Source organism: Coregonus lavaretus, assembly GCF_964263955.1.
Source record: "Coregonus lavaretus genome assembly, contig: HAP1_SCAFFOLD_3850, whole genome shotgun sequence".
Taxonomy (NCBI): Eukaryota; Metazoa; Chordata; class Actinopteri; order Salmoniformes; family Salmonidae; genus Coregonus; species Coregonus lavaretus.
The window spans coordinates 35,495-52,620 of NW_028162529.1; the positions used below are offsets into that span (position 1 = coordinate 35,495).

Sequence of the window (17,126 nt, forward strand, 5' to 3'; positions counted from 1 at the left end):
AGCAGCAAGAGCTGGTAACCAAATATAAGGTTGTGGTAAAACATTACAACGTTTTAAAGGTTCCATAAATGTACAGTGACCTATTCAGAAGCCACAGTGATGAATGATGAATATGTAAAATCAAAAGTTTTCTTTCATTTTCAGTCATGTAAAATGATCATAAATTGTAAAGAAACATGTGGATGCAGTGGGGTGCAAATACCTCTGTAGAATTAATTAAGCGAGAAATGGCGGTGGAAATGGCTTTATGCACAAATATTGATATAATAACCATCATATTGAAGTAAACTTGGAGTCACACGATGATATGTGGTGTGGTCCTCCCACTACGACTCAGGAAACCATGCAGTTTATTAAGCTACAGATGAAATAAGTTATGCTGAACTTCACAGGGTGGTGAAAGTTCACAGTGAAGAGCTTGATGCTCCTTTTCAATAAATATGGAGGGTCTTTTTGTCCATAATAATGTCATCATGTAGGTAGCCTGTCCAGAGTGGGCACGTTCGCTATATAATGCACAACCAAATCTGACAAAACCCTCGGTAGAGTTGAAAATGTGATGGAAACCCATTTAACAGAAAGTTCTTAACCGGTTTTTGTATTTTCCCAAAAATATATTTGTATGTGCATTACATCATCATGCACAGCCATTTATCCTCAACAAGTCAATTTGATGGAAACATCTCTGCTGGTAAAATTCACGTTTCTATGAAGATTTTACAATATTCACATGAAAATCTGTCGCCAGTCGAATGGAAACAGATTTTCATGCGAATTTTCAAAAATCTGCATAAAAACAATATCCTCATCTATAACTGGGTCTGTTTTAATGTCATGCTTGGTTGACCTAGCAACTGGGTCTGTTTTAATGTCATGCTTGGTTGACCTAGCAACTGGGTCTGTTTTAATGTCATGCTTGGTTGACCTAGCAACTGGGTTTGTTTTAATGTCATGCTTGGTTTACCTAGCAACTGGGTCTGTTTTAATGTCATGCTTGGTTGACCTAGCAACTGGGTCTGTTTTAATGTCATGCTTGGTTGACCTAGCAACTGGGTCTGTTTTAATGTCATGCTTGGTTGACCTAGCAACTGGGTCTGTTTTAATGTCATGCTTGGTTGACCTAGCAACTGGGTCTGTTTTAATGTCATGCTTGGTTGACCTAGCAACTGGGTCTGTTTTAATGTCATGCTCGGTTGACCTAGCAACTGGGTCTGTTTTAATGTCATGCTTGGTTGACCTAGCAACTGGGTCTGTTTTAATGTCATGCTAGGTTGACCTAGCAACTGGGTCTGTTTTAATGTCATGCTCGGTTGACCTAGCAACTGGGTCTGTTTTAATGTCATGCTCGGTTGACCTAGCAACTGGGTCTGTTTTAATGTCATGCTCGGTTGACCTAGCAACTGGGTCTGTTTTAATGTCATGCTTGGTTGACCTAGCAACTGGGTCTGTTTTAATGTCACGCTTGGTTGACCTAGCAACTGGGTCTGTTTTAATGTCATGCTCGGTTGACCTAGCAACTGGGTCTGTTTTAATGTCATGCTTGGTTGACCTAGCAACTGGGTCTGTTTTAATGTCATGCTTGGTTGACCTAGCAACTGGGTTTGTTTTAATGTCATGCTTGGTTTACCTAGCAACTGGGTCTGTTTTAATGTCATGCTTGGTTGACCTAGCAACTGGGTCTGTTTTAATGTCATGCTTGGTTGACCTAGCAACTGGGTCTGTTTTAATGTCATGCTCGGTTGACCTAGCAACTGGGTCTGTTTTAATGTCATGCTTGGTTGACCTAGTAACTGGGTCTGTTTTAATGTCATGCTTGGTTGACCTAGTAACTGGGTCTGTTTTAATGTCATGCTTGGTTGACCTAGCAACTGGGTCTGTTTTAATGTCATGCTTGGTTGACATAGCAACTGGGTCTGTTTTAATGTCATGCTTGGTTGACCTAGCAACTGGGTCTGTTTTAATGTCATGCTTGGTTGACCTAGCAACTGGGTTTGTTTTAATGTCATGCTTGGTTTACCTAGCAACTGGGTCTGTTTTAATGTCATGCTTGGTTGACCTAGCAACTGGGTCTGTTTTAATGTCATGCTTGGTTGACCTAGCAACTGGGTCTGTTTTAATGTCATGCTTGGTTGACCTAGCAACTGGGTCTGTTTTAATGTCATGCTTGGTTGACCTAGTAACTGGGTCTGTTTTAATGTCATGCTTGGTTGACCTAGTAACTGGGTCTGTTTTAATGTCATGCTTGGTTGACCTAGCAACTGGGTCTGTTTTAATGTCATGCTTGGTTGACCTAGCAACTGGGTCTGTTTTAATGTCATGCTTGGTTGACCTAGCAACTGGGTCTGTTTTAATGTCATGCTTGGTTGACCTAGCAACTGGGTCTGTTTTAATGTCATGCTCGGTTGACCTAGCAACTGGGTCTGTTTTAATGTCATGCTTGGTTGACCTAGCAACTGGGTCTGTTTTAATGTCATGCTAGGATGACCTAGCAACTGGGTCTGTTTTAATGTCATGCTCGGTTGACCTAGCAACTGGGTCTGTTTTAATGTCATGCTCGGTTGACCTAGCAACTGGGTCTGTTTTAATGTCATGCTTGGTTGACCTAGTAACTGGGTCTGTTCTAATGTCATGCTTGGTTGACCTAGCAACTGCGTCTGTTTTAATGCCATGCTTGGTTGACCTAGCAACTGGGTCTGTTTTAATGTCATGCTTGGTTGACCTAGCAACTGGGTCTGTTTTAATGTCATGCTCGGTTGACCTAGCAACTGGGTCTGTTTTAATGTCATGCTTGATTGCCTTAGCAACTGGGTCTGTTTTAATGTCATCCTTACTGTAGGTTATTTACAGGCGTTTACATACTGTAAACTCAATTTTTCCTTATTAAATTATTATATAATATGTAGAGTATTTATTACATATTATAATAAGGTATACCACTGTATCATAGTCCAACAATGAGACATACGTGGACTTTTAGGAAACTCTATAAGCATCATTGAAGCTACAAAAATGTCAATGTTCAACCTTAACATGTGCTAACTACGCAACAGACCAGATGAACAGGAATTATATTTACTCTCATGGGTGGCTAAAAATAACTATCTGAAAGCCACACCCCTACTAAACTATGCCTACAGTCTTCTGATCTGACCTGATGGGTCATATCTCAATAACCAAGCAACAATAACCCAACACCCAGCATCCATAACCCAGCAGTTTTTAAAGAAAACAACCCAACTAAGTGACCCAACGCCAGCAACCCAACATTTGGGTCAACCAAACAACCCAGTATTGTTTAGAGTGTGGGGACAGGTGTAGACACCTTTCAGATCATCCTGATCCCAGCTTTCATTAATACAGCCCATACAGTAGCTGTGTCCACAGGCAGTAGTCACCGGATCCTTCAGTGGATCCAGACAGACGGAGCAACAGAACAGTTCTAGATTGTCAGCCATTTTAGTGCTTTCACCTGAAGGTTGAGCAATAGGGTGTCAAAAATGACTTTCTGTTTCATGGAACTCTACACCAGAGGACAGGGAGTGGCTTCCTCTTGACTGTGTACTCTGTATCTACAGGTTTTTGGGGGATGGAAGTCAAGCTAAGAATATGACGTTGCATACAGCTGTGTCCACAGGGAATAGTAACTGGATCCTTTGGTAGATCCAGACAGCAGAGTGGATATTTTAAAAGGGCCTCTGCAATGTCCATACAACAAACTGCACAGCAGAGTATCAGAGATAACTTTAATTTCTTTGAAAGTCTGAGTGGTGGGGGAGGCCTTTTAGATCTGGTTGGAGACGTTAGTCCTGGATGGATGCACTGAGGTATATAGGGATGGAAGCCATAGTGACGTGTTTATTTTTTTATTTTTTTTATTTCACCTTTATTTAACCAGGTAAGCCAGTTGAGAACAGGTTCTCATTTACAACTGCGACCTGGCCAAGATAAAGCAAAGCAGTGCAATAAAAACAACACAGAGTTACACATGGGGTAAAAAACATAAAGTCAAAAATACAACAGAAAATATATATACAGTGTGTGCAAATGTAGCAAGTTATGGAGGTAAGGCAATAAATAGGCTATAGTGCAAAATAATTACAATAGTATTAACACTGGAATGCTAGATGTGCAAGAGATTATGTGCAAATAGAGATACTGGGGTGCAAAATAAATAACAATATAGGGATGAGGTAGTTGGGTGGGCTAATTTCAGATGGGCTGTGTACAGGTGCAGTGATCGGTAAGGTGCTCTGACAACTGATGCTTAAAGTTATTGAGGGAGATAAGAGTCTCCAGCTTCAGAGATTTTTGCAATTCGTTCCAGTCATTGGCAGCAGAGAACTGGAAGGAATGGCGGCCAAAGGAGGTGTTGGCTTTGGGAATGACCAGTGAGATATACCTGCTGGAGCGCAGACTACGGGTGGGTGCTGCTATGGTGACCAATGAGCTAAGATAAGGCGGGGATTTGCCTAGCAGTGATTTATAGATGGCCTGGAGCCAGTGGGTTTGACGACGAACATGTAGTGAGGACCAGCCAACAAGAGCGTACAGGTCACAGTGGTGGGTAGTGTATGGGGCTTTGGAGACAAAACGGATGACACTGTGATAGACTACATCCAATTTGCTGAGTAGAGTGTTGGAGGCTATTTTGTAAATGACATCGCCGAAGTCAAGGATCGGTAGGATAGTCAGTTTTACGAGGGCATGTTTTGCAGCATGAGTGAAGGAGGCTTTGTTGCGAAATAGGAAGCCGAATCTAGATTTAACTTTGGATTGGAGATTCTTTATGTGAGTCTGGAAGTTGAGTTTACAGTCTAACCAGACAACTAGGTATTTGTAGTTGTCCACATACTCTAGGTCAGACCCGTCGAGAGTGGTGATTCTAGTCGGGTGGGCGGGTGCCAGCAGCGTTCGATTGAAAATCATGCATTTAGTTTTACTAGTGTTTAAGAGCAGTTGGAGGCTACTGAAGGAGTGTTGTATGGCATTGAAGCTCGTTTGGAGGTTTGTTAACACAGTGTCCAATGAAGGGCCAGATGTATACAAAATGGTGTCGTCTGCGTAGAGGTGGATCTGAGAGTCACCAGCAGCAAGAGCTGGTAACCAAATATAAGGTTGTGGTAAAACATTACAACGTTTTAAAGGTTCCATAAATGTACAGTGACCTATTCAGAAGCCACAGTGGTGAATGATGAATATGTCAAATCAAAAGTTCTCTTTCATTTTCAGTCATGTAAAATGATCATTCATTGTAAAGAAACATGTGGATGCAGTGGGGCGCAAATACCTCTGTAGAATTAATTAAGCGAGAAATGGCGGTGGAAATGGCTTTATGCACAAATATTGATATAATAACCATCATATTGAAGTAAACTTGGAGTCACACGATGATATGTGGTGTGGTCCTCCCACTACGACTCGGGAAACCATGCAGTTTATTAAGCTACAGATGAAATAAGTTATGCTGAACTTCACAGGGTGGTGAAAGTGCACGGTGATGAGCTTGATGCTCCTTTCCAATAAATATCGAGGGTCTTTTTGTCCATAATAATGTCATCATGTAGGTAGCCTGTCCAGAGTGGGCACGTTCGCTATATAATGCACAACCAAATCTGACAAAACCATCGGTAGAGTTGAAAATGTGATGGAAACCAATTTAACATAACGTTTTTAACCGGTTTTTGTATTTTCCCAAAAATATATTTGCATGTGCATTTCATCATCATGCACAGCCATTTATCCTCAACAAGTCAATTTGATGGAAACATCTCTGCTGGTAAAATTCACGTTTTTATGAAGATTTTACAATATTCACATGAAAATCTGTCGCCAGTCGAATGGAAACAGATTTTCATGCGAATTTTCAAAAATCTGCATAAAAACAATATCCTCATCTATAACTGGGTCTGTTTTAATGTCATGCTTGGTTGACCTAGCAACTGGGTCTGTTTTAATGTCATGCTTGGTTGACCTAGCAACTGGGTCTGTTTTAATGTCATGCTTGGTTGACCTAGCAACTGGGTCTGTTTTAATGTCATGCTTGGTTTACCTAGCAACTGGGTCTGTTTTAATGTCATGCTTGGTTGACCTAGCAACTGGGTCTGTTTTAATGTCATGCTTGGTTGACCTAGCAACTGGGTCTGTTTTAATGTCATGCTTGGTTGACCTAGCAACTGGGTCTGTTTTAATGTCATGCTTGATTGCCTTAGCAACTGGGTCTGTTTTAATATCATCCTTACTGTATGTTATTTTAAGGCGTTTACATACTGTAAACTCAATTTGTCCTTATTAAATTATTATATAATTTGTAGAGTATTTATTACATATTATAATAAGGTATACCACTGTATCATAGCCCAACAATGAGACATACGTGGACTTTTAGGAAACTCTATAAGCATCATTGAAGCTACAAAAATGTCAATGTTCAACCTTAACATGTGCTAACTACGCAACAGACCAGATGAACAGGAATTATATTTACTCTCATGGGTGGCTAAAAATAACTATCTGAAAGCCACACCCCTACTAAACTATGCCTACAGTCTTCTGATCTGACCTGCTGGGTCATATCTCAATAACCAAGCAACAATAACCCAACACCCAGCATCCATAACCCAGCAGTTTTTAAAGAAAACAACCCAACTAAGTGACCCAACGCCAGCAACCCAACATTTGGGTCAACCAAACAACCCAGTATTTTTTAGAGTGTGGGGACAGGTGTAGACCCCTTTCAGATCATCCTGATCCCAGCTTTCTTGGCTTTAATACAGCCCATACAGTAGCTGTGTCCACAGGCAGTAGTCACCGGATCCTTCAGTGGATCCAGACAGACGGAGCAACAGAACAGTTCTAGATTGTCAGCCATTTTAGTGCTTTCACCTGAAGGTTGCGCAACAGGGTGTCAAAAATGACTTTCTGTTTCATGGAACTCTACACCAGAGGACAGGGAGTGGCTTCCTCTTGACTGTGTACTCTGTATCTACAGGTTTTTGGGGGATGGAAGTCAAGCTAAGAAGATGACGTTGCATACAGCTGTGTCCACAGGGAATAGTAACTGGATCCTTTGGTAGATCCAGACAGCAGAGTGGATATTTTAAAAGGGCCTCTGCAATGTCCATACAACAAACTGCACAGCAGAGTATCAGAGATAACTTTAATTTCTTTGAAAGTCTGAGTGGTGGGGGAGGCCTTTTAAATCTGGTTGGAGACGTTAGTCCTGGATGGATGCACTGAGGTATATAGGGATGGAAGCCATAGTGACGTGTTTATTTAAAAAAAAAAATTATTTCACCTTTATTTAACCAGGTAAGCCAGTTGAGAACAGGTTCTCATTTACAACTGCGACCTGGCCAAGATAAAGCAAAGCAGTGCAATAAAAACAACACAGAGTTACACATGGGGTAAAAAACACAAAGTCAAAAATACAACAGAAAATATATATACAGTGTGTGCAAATGTAGCAAGTTATGGAGGTAAGGCAATAAATAGGCTATAGTGCAAAATAATTACAATAGTATTAACACTGGAATGCTAGATGTGCAAGAGATTATGTGCAAATAGAGATACTGGGGTGCAAAATAAATAACAATATAGGGATGAGGTAGTTGGGTGGGCTAATTTCAGATGGGCTGTGTACAGGTGCAGTGATCGGTAAGGTGCTCTGACAACTGATGCTTAAAGTTATTGAGGGAGATAAGAGTCTCCAGCTTCAGAGATTTTTGCAATTCGTTCCAGTCATTGGCAGCAGAGAACTGGAAGGAATGGCGGCCAAAGGAGGTGTTGGCTTTGGGAATGACCAGTGAGATATACCTGCTGGAGCGCAGACTACGGGTGGGTGCTGCTATGGTGACCAATGAGCTAAGATAAGGCGGGGATTTGCCTAGCAGTGATTTATAGATGGCCTGGAGCCAGTGGGTTTGACGACGAACATGTAGTGAGGACCAGCCAACAGGTCACAGTGGTGGGTAGTGTATGGGGCTTTGGAGACAAAACGGATGGCACTGTGATAGACTACATCCAATTTGCTGAGTAGAGTGTTGGAGGCTATTTTGTAAATGACATCGCCGAAGTCAAGGATCGGTAGGATAGTCAGTTTTACGAGGGCATGTTTGGCAGCATGAGTGAAGGAGGCTTTGTTGCGAAATAGGAAGCCGAATCTAGATTTAACTTTGGATTGGAGATTCTTTATAAGAGTCTGGAAGTTGAGTTTACAGTCTAACCAGACAACTAGGTATTTGTAGTTGTCCACATACTCTAGGTCAGACCCGTCGAGAGTGGTGATTCTAGTCGGGTGGGCGGGTGCCAGCAGCGTTCGATTGAAAAGCATGCATTTAGTTTTACTAGTGTTTAAGAGCAGTTGGAGGCTACTGAAGGAGTGTTGTATGGCATTGAAGCTCGTTTGGAGGTTTGTTAACACAGTGTCCAATGAAGGGCCAGATGTATACAAAATGGTGTCGTCTGCGTAGAGGTGGATCTGAGAGTCACCAGCAGCAAGAGCTGGTAACCAAATATAAGGTTGTGGTAAAACATTACAACGTTTTAAAGGTTCCATAAATGTACAGTGACCTATTCAGAAGCCACAGTGGTGAATGATGAATATGTCAAATCAAAAGTTCTCTTTCATTTTCAGTCATGTAAAATGATCATAAATTGTAAAGAAACATGTGGATGCAGTGGGGTGCAAATACCTCTGTAGAATTAATTAAGCGAGAAATGGCGGTGGAAACGGCTTTATGCACAAATATTGATATAATAACCATCATATTGAAGTAAACTTGGAGTCACACGATGATATGTGGTGTGGTCCTCCCACTACGACTCAGGAAACCATACAGTTTATTAGGCTACAGATGAAATAAGTTATGCTGAACTTCACAGGGTGGTGAAAGTGCACGGTGATGAGCTTGATGCTCCTTTCCAATAAATATTGAGGGTCTTTTTGTCCATAATAATGTCATCATGTAGGCAGCCTGTCCAGAGTGGGCACGTTCACTATATAATGCACAACCAAATCTGACAAAACCATCGGTAGAGTTGAAAATGTGATGGAAACCCATTTAACAGAACGTTTTTAACCGGTACATGGGAATTTAACTGCAAAAATATATTAGTATTTTCTAAAATATATATTTGTATGTGCATTACGTCATCACGCACAGCCATTTATCTTCAACACGTCAATTTGATGGAAACATCTCTGCTGGTAAAATGACCATGTTTTTATGAAGATTTTACAATGTTCACATGAAAATCTGTCGCCAGTCGAATGGAAACAGATTTTCATGCGAATATTCAAAAATCTGCATAAAAACAAAATCCCAATAGAATTGAATGGTAAATTACATATCGAGTCATTTTGGAGTCACTTGTATTGTAAATAAGAACATAATATGTTTAAGTGACTCCAAAATGACACCATACATTATTTACCATTCAATTCTATTGCGACCAAGCTTTAACTTCCTGACTGATGTCTTGAGATGTTGCTTCAATACATCCACATAATTTTCCTTCCTCATGATGCCAATTATTTTGTGAAGCGCACGAGTCCCTCCTGCAGCAAAGCACCCCCACAGCATGATGCTGCCGCCCCTGTGCTTCACGGTTGGGATGGTGTTCTTCGGCTTGCAAGCGACCCCCTTTTTCCTCCAAACATAACGATGGTCATTATGGCCAAACAGTTCTATTTTTGTTTCATCAGACCAGAGGAAATTTCTCCAAAATGTATGATCTTTATCCCCATGTGCAGTTGCAAACCGTAGTCTGGCTTTTTGGAGCAGTGGCTTCTTCCTTGCTGAGCGGCCTTTCAGGTTATGTCGATATAGGACTAATTTTACTGTGGATATAGATACTTTTGTACCTGTTTCCTCCAGCATCTCCACAAGGTCCTTTGCCATTGTTCTGGGATTGATTTGCACTTTTCGCACCAAAGTACATTCATCTCTCTCTCATCTCCTTCCTGAGCGGTATGACGGCTGCGTGGTCCCATGGTGTTTATACTTGCGTACTATTTGTACAGATGAACGTGGTACATTCAGGCGTTTGGAAATTGCTCCCAAGGATGAACCAGACTTGTGGAGGTCTACAATTGTTTTTCTGAGGACTTGGCTGATTTCTTTTGATTTTCCCATGATGTCAAGCAAAGAGGCACTGAGTTTGAAGGTAGGCCTTGAAATACATCCACAGGTACACCTCCAATTGACTAAAATGATGTCAATTAGCCTATCAGAAGCTTATAAAGCCATGACATCATTTTCTGGAATTTTCCAAGCTGTTTAAAGGCACAGTCAACTTAGTGTATGTAAACTTCTGACCCCACTGGAATTGTGATTAAATGTAGTAATCTGTCTGTAAACAATTGTTGGAAAAATTACTTGTCTCATGCACAAAGTAGATTGCCAAAACTATAGTTTGTTAACAAGAAATATGTGGAGTGGTTGAAAAACTAGTTTTAACGACTCCTAAGTGTATGTAAACTTCCGACTTCAACTGTAAATAAAGTATATTTATTTCTAAACAGTAAACAGATATGTATGAAAATACCCTCAAATAAAAGGTGACATTCTGTACTGTCGCCTCATATAAAACATTTAATATAAATTCTAAAATGCTGGAGTATAGAGCCAAATTCAAAGTTTAATAAATTAAAAAACCAAGGGTGGGTCAAAATTATTCCCATAATGTAGAAGTTTCAGTAGATTAGGAACTGCTTCCTATAAAGCTATGTGGAGTATAATGTAGCTGGACTTTGTAAAGTCTGCTTCCTATAAAGCTATGTGGAGTATAATGTAGCTGGACATTGTCAAGTCTGCTTCCTATAAAGCTATGTGGAGTATAATGTAGCTGGACATTGTCAAGTCTGCTTCCTATAAAGCTATGTGTAGTATAATGTAGCTGGACATTGTCAAGTCTGCTTCCTATAAAGCTATGTGGTGTATAATGTAGCTGGACATTGTAAAGTCTGCTTCCTATAAAGCTACGTGTAGTATAATGTAGCTGGACATTGTAAAGTCTGCTTCCTATAAAGCTATGTGTAGTATAATGTAGCTGGACATTGTAAAGTCTGCTTCCTATAAAGCTATGTGGAGTATAATGTAGCTGGACATTGTAAAGTCTGCTTCCTATAAAGCTATGTGGTGTATAATGTAGCTGGACATTGTAAAGTCTGCTTCCTATAAAGCTATGTGGTGTATAATGTAGCTGGACATTGTAAAGTCTGCTTCCTATAAAGCTATGTGGAGTATAATGTAGCTGGACATTGTAAAGTCATACACACAATTATATTACTTCTTATTTACATTCAACCTGGGAATGAAAATTTAAGCAATTAATGTACAAACATGTCTAAAACAAATCCTGCAACAAAGGACCAGGTGTGAATGTTCTGGGGGGTCTAAGTCTACCCCTAACCAGTTTGAATACACTGTTTGATTTCACCCCCAGACCCCAAAACACACCCCATTCAAAACAGTTTTAACAGCCCCCCACCCGATGCAACTCAATATTAAGAAGGCATACAGTCAGTGTACAGACCAATGCACTACCCCCAGGATCACAACAAGCCCCTCACACATTGGACCACACACACACAATGTGAATGGAAATATATTTTTATATTTTTATATATTAAAATCACAAGAAAGGGTGTTGGTTATTTTAGTTTCTTGCACAGGTCCTTACTTTAGAAATAAGCATGTTTTGTCTTGTTTGAATCAGCCCAATTCTCTGGTTATAAATAAAATAACCATGATTGGCAGAATGTTTAATTCACATCTCTGGCTATTAATAGATTGTGGAACTATGAAAAATAGGGAATAATGTTCCCAACACACCCACCTCACAGTTCCTACACAGACCCTGAGGCACCATGCAGGTCTGACACCAGAGGAGGCTGGTGGGAGGAGCTGTAGGAGGACGGGCTCATTGTAATGGCTGGAATGGAATCAATGGAACGTATCAAACACAAACACATGAAACCACATGTTTGACTGAGTTCCATTTATTCCATTCCAGACATCACAATGAGCCTGTCCTGCTATAGCTACTCCCACCAGACTCCACTGCCTGACAACCATTCTATTGTCTTGAGGACTTTACAACCATTTGGTCTGATCAAAGAGCAGGACACCCTTTCAAATAGATACATCCTCTCAGCCTTGATGACTAAACTAATCAAAGACTAACACACACACACACACACACACCACAGTAACCTGATCATGGTGACTCCACAGTAATAACATTTATAACTAATAAGTCACCAGGTGTGATTTACCTTTTGACAGATGAAACCCTACATCAACTACTGATGACTCTTATGGGAGGAAGTGAGCATTTCACATATTAAGATATAATACAAGGATACTTCCTTTGTGTGTTGTACTTAGTCAATTGAAAATGTGCTTAAAGTTTTGAAAAAACAGCCTTTTTGATGATCTGTTTTGAGTTTTGTATTAAGAGTTGTGAAATTCTACCACATACTTGTGAAAATAGTACAAAAGTGATTATAAAATCTATAATACATGGATACTTCCTTAAATGTACTTATTTTGTGTTATGCAGTTAAGTTATTGAAACAGAATAAGTCTAATGAGAGAATAAATAAGTCAAGTCCAACCATTACCTCTCTCCTCTTTCACATCCCTCTATCATCACTCCATGGGTGTGTCCCAATAATCTCTCCTTCCTCCTGAAGTGTATCATTCCTTCACTACTCCTCAAATGTAAAAGCATTGGATTGGTGTTGGCATGGGGTAGAGGGAGTTTACATATACCAGTCATTTCCTTTTAAATCCATGAAGGGAAGTGGACAAGTTCACACTTAGAAAGGAGATAATAGTTCCACACCCCATGTGTCCTGATAACTACAGGAATGAAACCATATTGAGGTTGTCTGCTTTCTATAGTCTCCCGAGTGGTGCAGTGGTCTAAGGCACTGCATCACAGTGATAGCTGTGCCACTAGAGATCTTGGTTCAAATCCAGGCTCTGTCGTAGCCGTCAGCGACCGGGCGGCGCACAATTGGTCCAGGGTAGGGGAGGGAATGGCCGGCAGGGATGTAGCTCAGTTGGTAGAGCATGGTGTTTGCAATGCCAGGGTTGTGATTTCGATTCCCATGGGGGCCAGTATGAAAAATATATATAATAATAATATAATATGCCATTTAGCGGACGCTTTTATCTAAAGCGACATACAGTCATGTATATATATACATGCACTAACGGTAAGTTGCTCTGGATAAGAGCGTCTGCTAAATGACATAAATGTGTATGGTTTGAGAGAGAGAGAGAACATCAGGTAAAGTTCTGGGGGATGTCAGCCATGAAGTTGTCTAAACACAACTGGAATATAATTTGTTTGTGATTCATTGTTAATGGATTTTCCATTAGGAACACAGGGGGAAAACCTAACACAACAACACACATAACACACAACCAATAAAAACAAAGGGGGAGGAAACCACTAAAGTCATTACCATATTGTCATTTCCTAATGACAGGGAGAAAACATGTAAAATCTAGAAGACTACTTTAGATCAGGTCAAAAGAAGCCTAGTGCACTACGTAGGGAACAGGGAGAGATTTGGGACAGAGACAGTAACTCCTGTATGGAAATCTTCATTCTAATGACAGTGAGCAAATCTCCACCCTATTCCCTATGTAGTGCACTACTTTAGATCTGGTCAGAAGTAGCCTAGTGCACTACGTAGGGAACAGCGTGTCATTTGGGCCAGAGTCAGTAACTCCCCTGGTTATGAATTGTCTCTCTATCTTATCTGTCTTCTATATGATGTTCTCCTCTCCTCCTCTCTTCTCTCCTCTATTCACTCTATTCTATCATCCACACCACATGCCAGCTTCAACACAATCCATTTACAAGTTAAAGACACACCTTGGAATAAATAGCAAAGGAAAACTACTACTAGATGGATTTTTTATTTCCCATCACCATCAATCATATTTAATAACTGAACAGTAGCAGACCTAACTTCATCTGTTCCTGACTCTAGATAGTGGATTAAAAAGACCATCAATCTCCAATTATATTAAAGTACAATTCTGAACATTACTGATATACTGAGTGACAAGTCAAGATATGTGCTGGGTTTTTATTGTTTGGTTAATAGCACCACCTGCTGGACAGGTTTAATGTTGCTTGACTGAGCAGTATGGGAGAATAAAATATATCAAATTTAGAGCCGGTTTCCCGGACATCTCCATTAAACATGCTTTTTAGTGTAGGACTAGGCTTCATCTGTGTTCGGGAAACCGGCCCATATAGTTCAATTAGCAAGTAAGTAACACTACCTGTTCAATGATACTGAGGAAAATTACATTGAGACGGAGAACCAATTGAGAAAACATTTCAATGGTTCTGAATGACAACCAACATACATTAACAGCATACATCATGATTAATGTAAATGTAGCCAATTAAAACATTGCATTTGATAAAAAATACGTTATTAAGTTTTAATTAAACTCTGAAGATCAAATCAGTCAGACAAAAATAATTGTACAGAAAAACAGAGTATTATATCTGGGGACCATCACCACCAGCATGACTAGTATCTATGTGGACCCTACTACAGTTTAATCAGCTCAGCTATAGACTACACCAGCATGACTAGTATCTATGTGGACCCTACTACAGTTTAACCAGCTCAGCTATAGACTACACCAGCATGACTAGTATCTATGTGGACCCTACTACAGTTTAACCAGCTCAGCTATAGACTACACCAGCATGACTAGTATCTATGTGGACCCTACTACAGTTTAACCAGCTCAGCTATAGACTACACCAGCATGACTAGTATCTATGTGGACCCTACTACAGTTTAACCAGCTCAGCTATAGACTACACCAGCATGACTAGTATCTATGTGGACCCTACTACAGTTTAACCAGCTCAGCTATAGACTACACCAGCATGACTAGTATCTATGTGGACCCTACTACAGTTTAACCAGCTCAGCTATAGACTACACCAGCATGACTAGTATCTATGTGGACCCTACTACAGTTTAACCAGCTCAGCTATAGACTACACCAGCATGACTAGTATCTATGTGGACCCTACTACAGTTTAACCAGCTCAGCTATAGACTACACCAGCATGACTAGTATCTATGTGGACCCTACTACAGTTTAACCAGCTCAGCTATAGACTACACCAGCATGACTAGTATCTATGTGGACCCTACTACAGTTTAACCAGCTCAGCTATAGACTACACCAGCATGACTAGTATCTATGTGGACCCTACTACAGTTTAACCAGCTCAGCTATAGACTACACCAGCATGACTAGTATCTATGTGGACCCTACTACAGTTTAACCAGCTCAGCAGTACCAGAGAGATGAAATCCAGGATAGAGGGGCTGAGTGAATGTGGTCTGGACTCTGTGGAGGAGGGTCATTGTGTCAGAGACACTGTAGAAGGACAGAGTACCTGCCTTGTGATCCAGGTACACTCCTACTCTGGAGGACCGAGGGCCTGATACTTTAGTCTCAACATTATTGTGTCTGAACCAATAACCACCACTAGAGCAGTCTAAACTCCAGGACTTGTTATTGTCTCCAAATGCACCATCTGTCCCTGTTCTGCTGATGTCTTTATATGAGACTGCTGTATAAACATCCTCCCCACTCCACTTCACCTCCCAGTAACAGCGTCCAGACAGACCCTCTCTACACAGAACCTGCCAGTATTTGGTGAATCTGTCTGGATGAACAGGATATGGTTGGACTTGGCCTGTACGTGTCACCTTTCTGTTCCCTTCAGACAGAGAGAGGTGTGTGTGTGCTGTGTTTGGGTCCAGTGTGAGCTGACAGGAATCTGGGAGAAGAGCAGAGCAGAGACCAATGAGGGGAGTTAGAACAATAAGTTAAGTCAGATACTGTATCTACCCTGTCTTTGATTAGAGCACAGCAGAGATCAAATCAGAGAAATATGAGGAGTCAGATAGATACCCAGTCTTTGATTAGATCTACTATTGCTATATATTTCTAGAGGGATTGTTAGGAGTGTCAGTAAAAAGAGACTGTTAGTTACTTCAGAATAAAGAGACTCACATTGTAAGATCTGTTCTCTGGTCTTGGGCTCTGGAGGCAGTACAACATCCACTATATTCACTACAGACACACAAACACATTCACAGAGAGAGGGAATGTTATCATCATACCATATTCCACATGTATATGACTAGTAGGGAACTTTCAATGGTCTAAAGTTGATGTTCTTATTATTTTCAACACACCTGTAGTGGAGATCTTGGTCCATTCTCCTTTAAGGACGTCTTCTAGTTTCTCTCTCAGTTCAGACACAGTCTTACTCACATCTCCAAAGTACTGAAGAGGACGGACAACGATGCTGGGTAAGTCTGAAGATACACTGGTACTGGAGAGAGACTGATAACTCTGGGGGGAGAGAGAGAGAGAGAGAGAGAGAGAGAGAGAGTGAGAACCAAATGATTGAGAGTTTTAATTTCATATCACATGTATCAAGGCAGTTGAGTTACCTGGAGGAAATGGATGTGATCCTCTGTGTGTGAGAGCTGCTCCAGCTCAGTGCTTCTCTTCCTCAGCTCAGCTATCTCCTGCTCCAGTTGCTCCAGGAGTCCTTCAGCTTGACTCACTTGAGCCTTCTCTTGGGCTCTGATCAGCTCCTTCACCTCAGAGCGCCTTCTCTCAATGGAGCGGATCAGCTCGGTAAAGATCTTATCACTGTCCACCACTGCTGCCTGTGCAGAGCGCTGTTAAGAGAGAGAGAGAGAGAGACTTGTCTTACTTTAATGAGCCATCCTCATTACACTAACACCCCCACCCCTAAAAGCACATTGCGTGCCACCACAACCTCTACACAATCACATTATCCAGTACCCAACACCACAGTACAATACACCAACCAGCACCACATTCCAACCGTCCGTCCAACCCCTCCTCTCCAGCCGTACAGACAGCCCCCCTGAGCCCCCATACCTCCTGAAACATCTCCACACTGTTGATCATTTTGTACAACTCAAACTCAACCCTAAGGCGTCAACAGTAATGGCATTACCCTGGCAACACAGAAAAAACATGATGAACAGTCTGTCATTGCAGAAAACGGACACCCCTCCC

General features: G+C 41.0%; 1 long non-coding RNA gene across 1 annotated transcript; it reads right to left on the bottom strand.

Annotated features, from left to right (window-relative positions):
- Window positions 1–15,272: 15,272 nt before the first annotated feature.
- Window positions 15,273–16,313, bottom strand: LOC311119187. Its single transcript, XR_014611922.1, has 3 exons — window positions 16,265–16,313; window positions 16,080–16,139; window positions 15,273–15,843 (listed from the first exon to the last, which is right to left on the bottom strand). It is a non-coding gene; the product is annotated as an uncharacterized lncRNA (long non-coding RNA).
- Window positions 16,314–17,126: the final 813 nt, after the last annotated feature.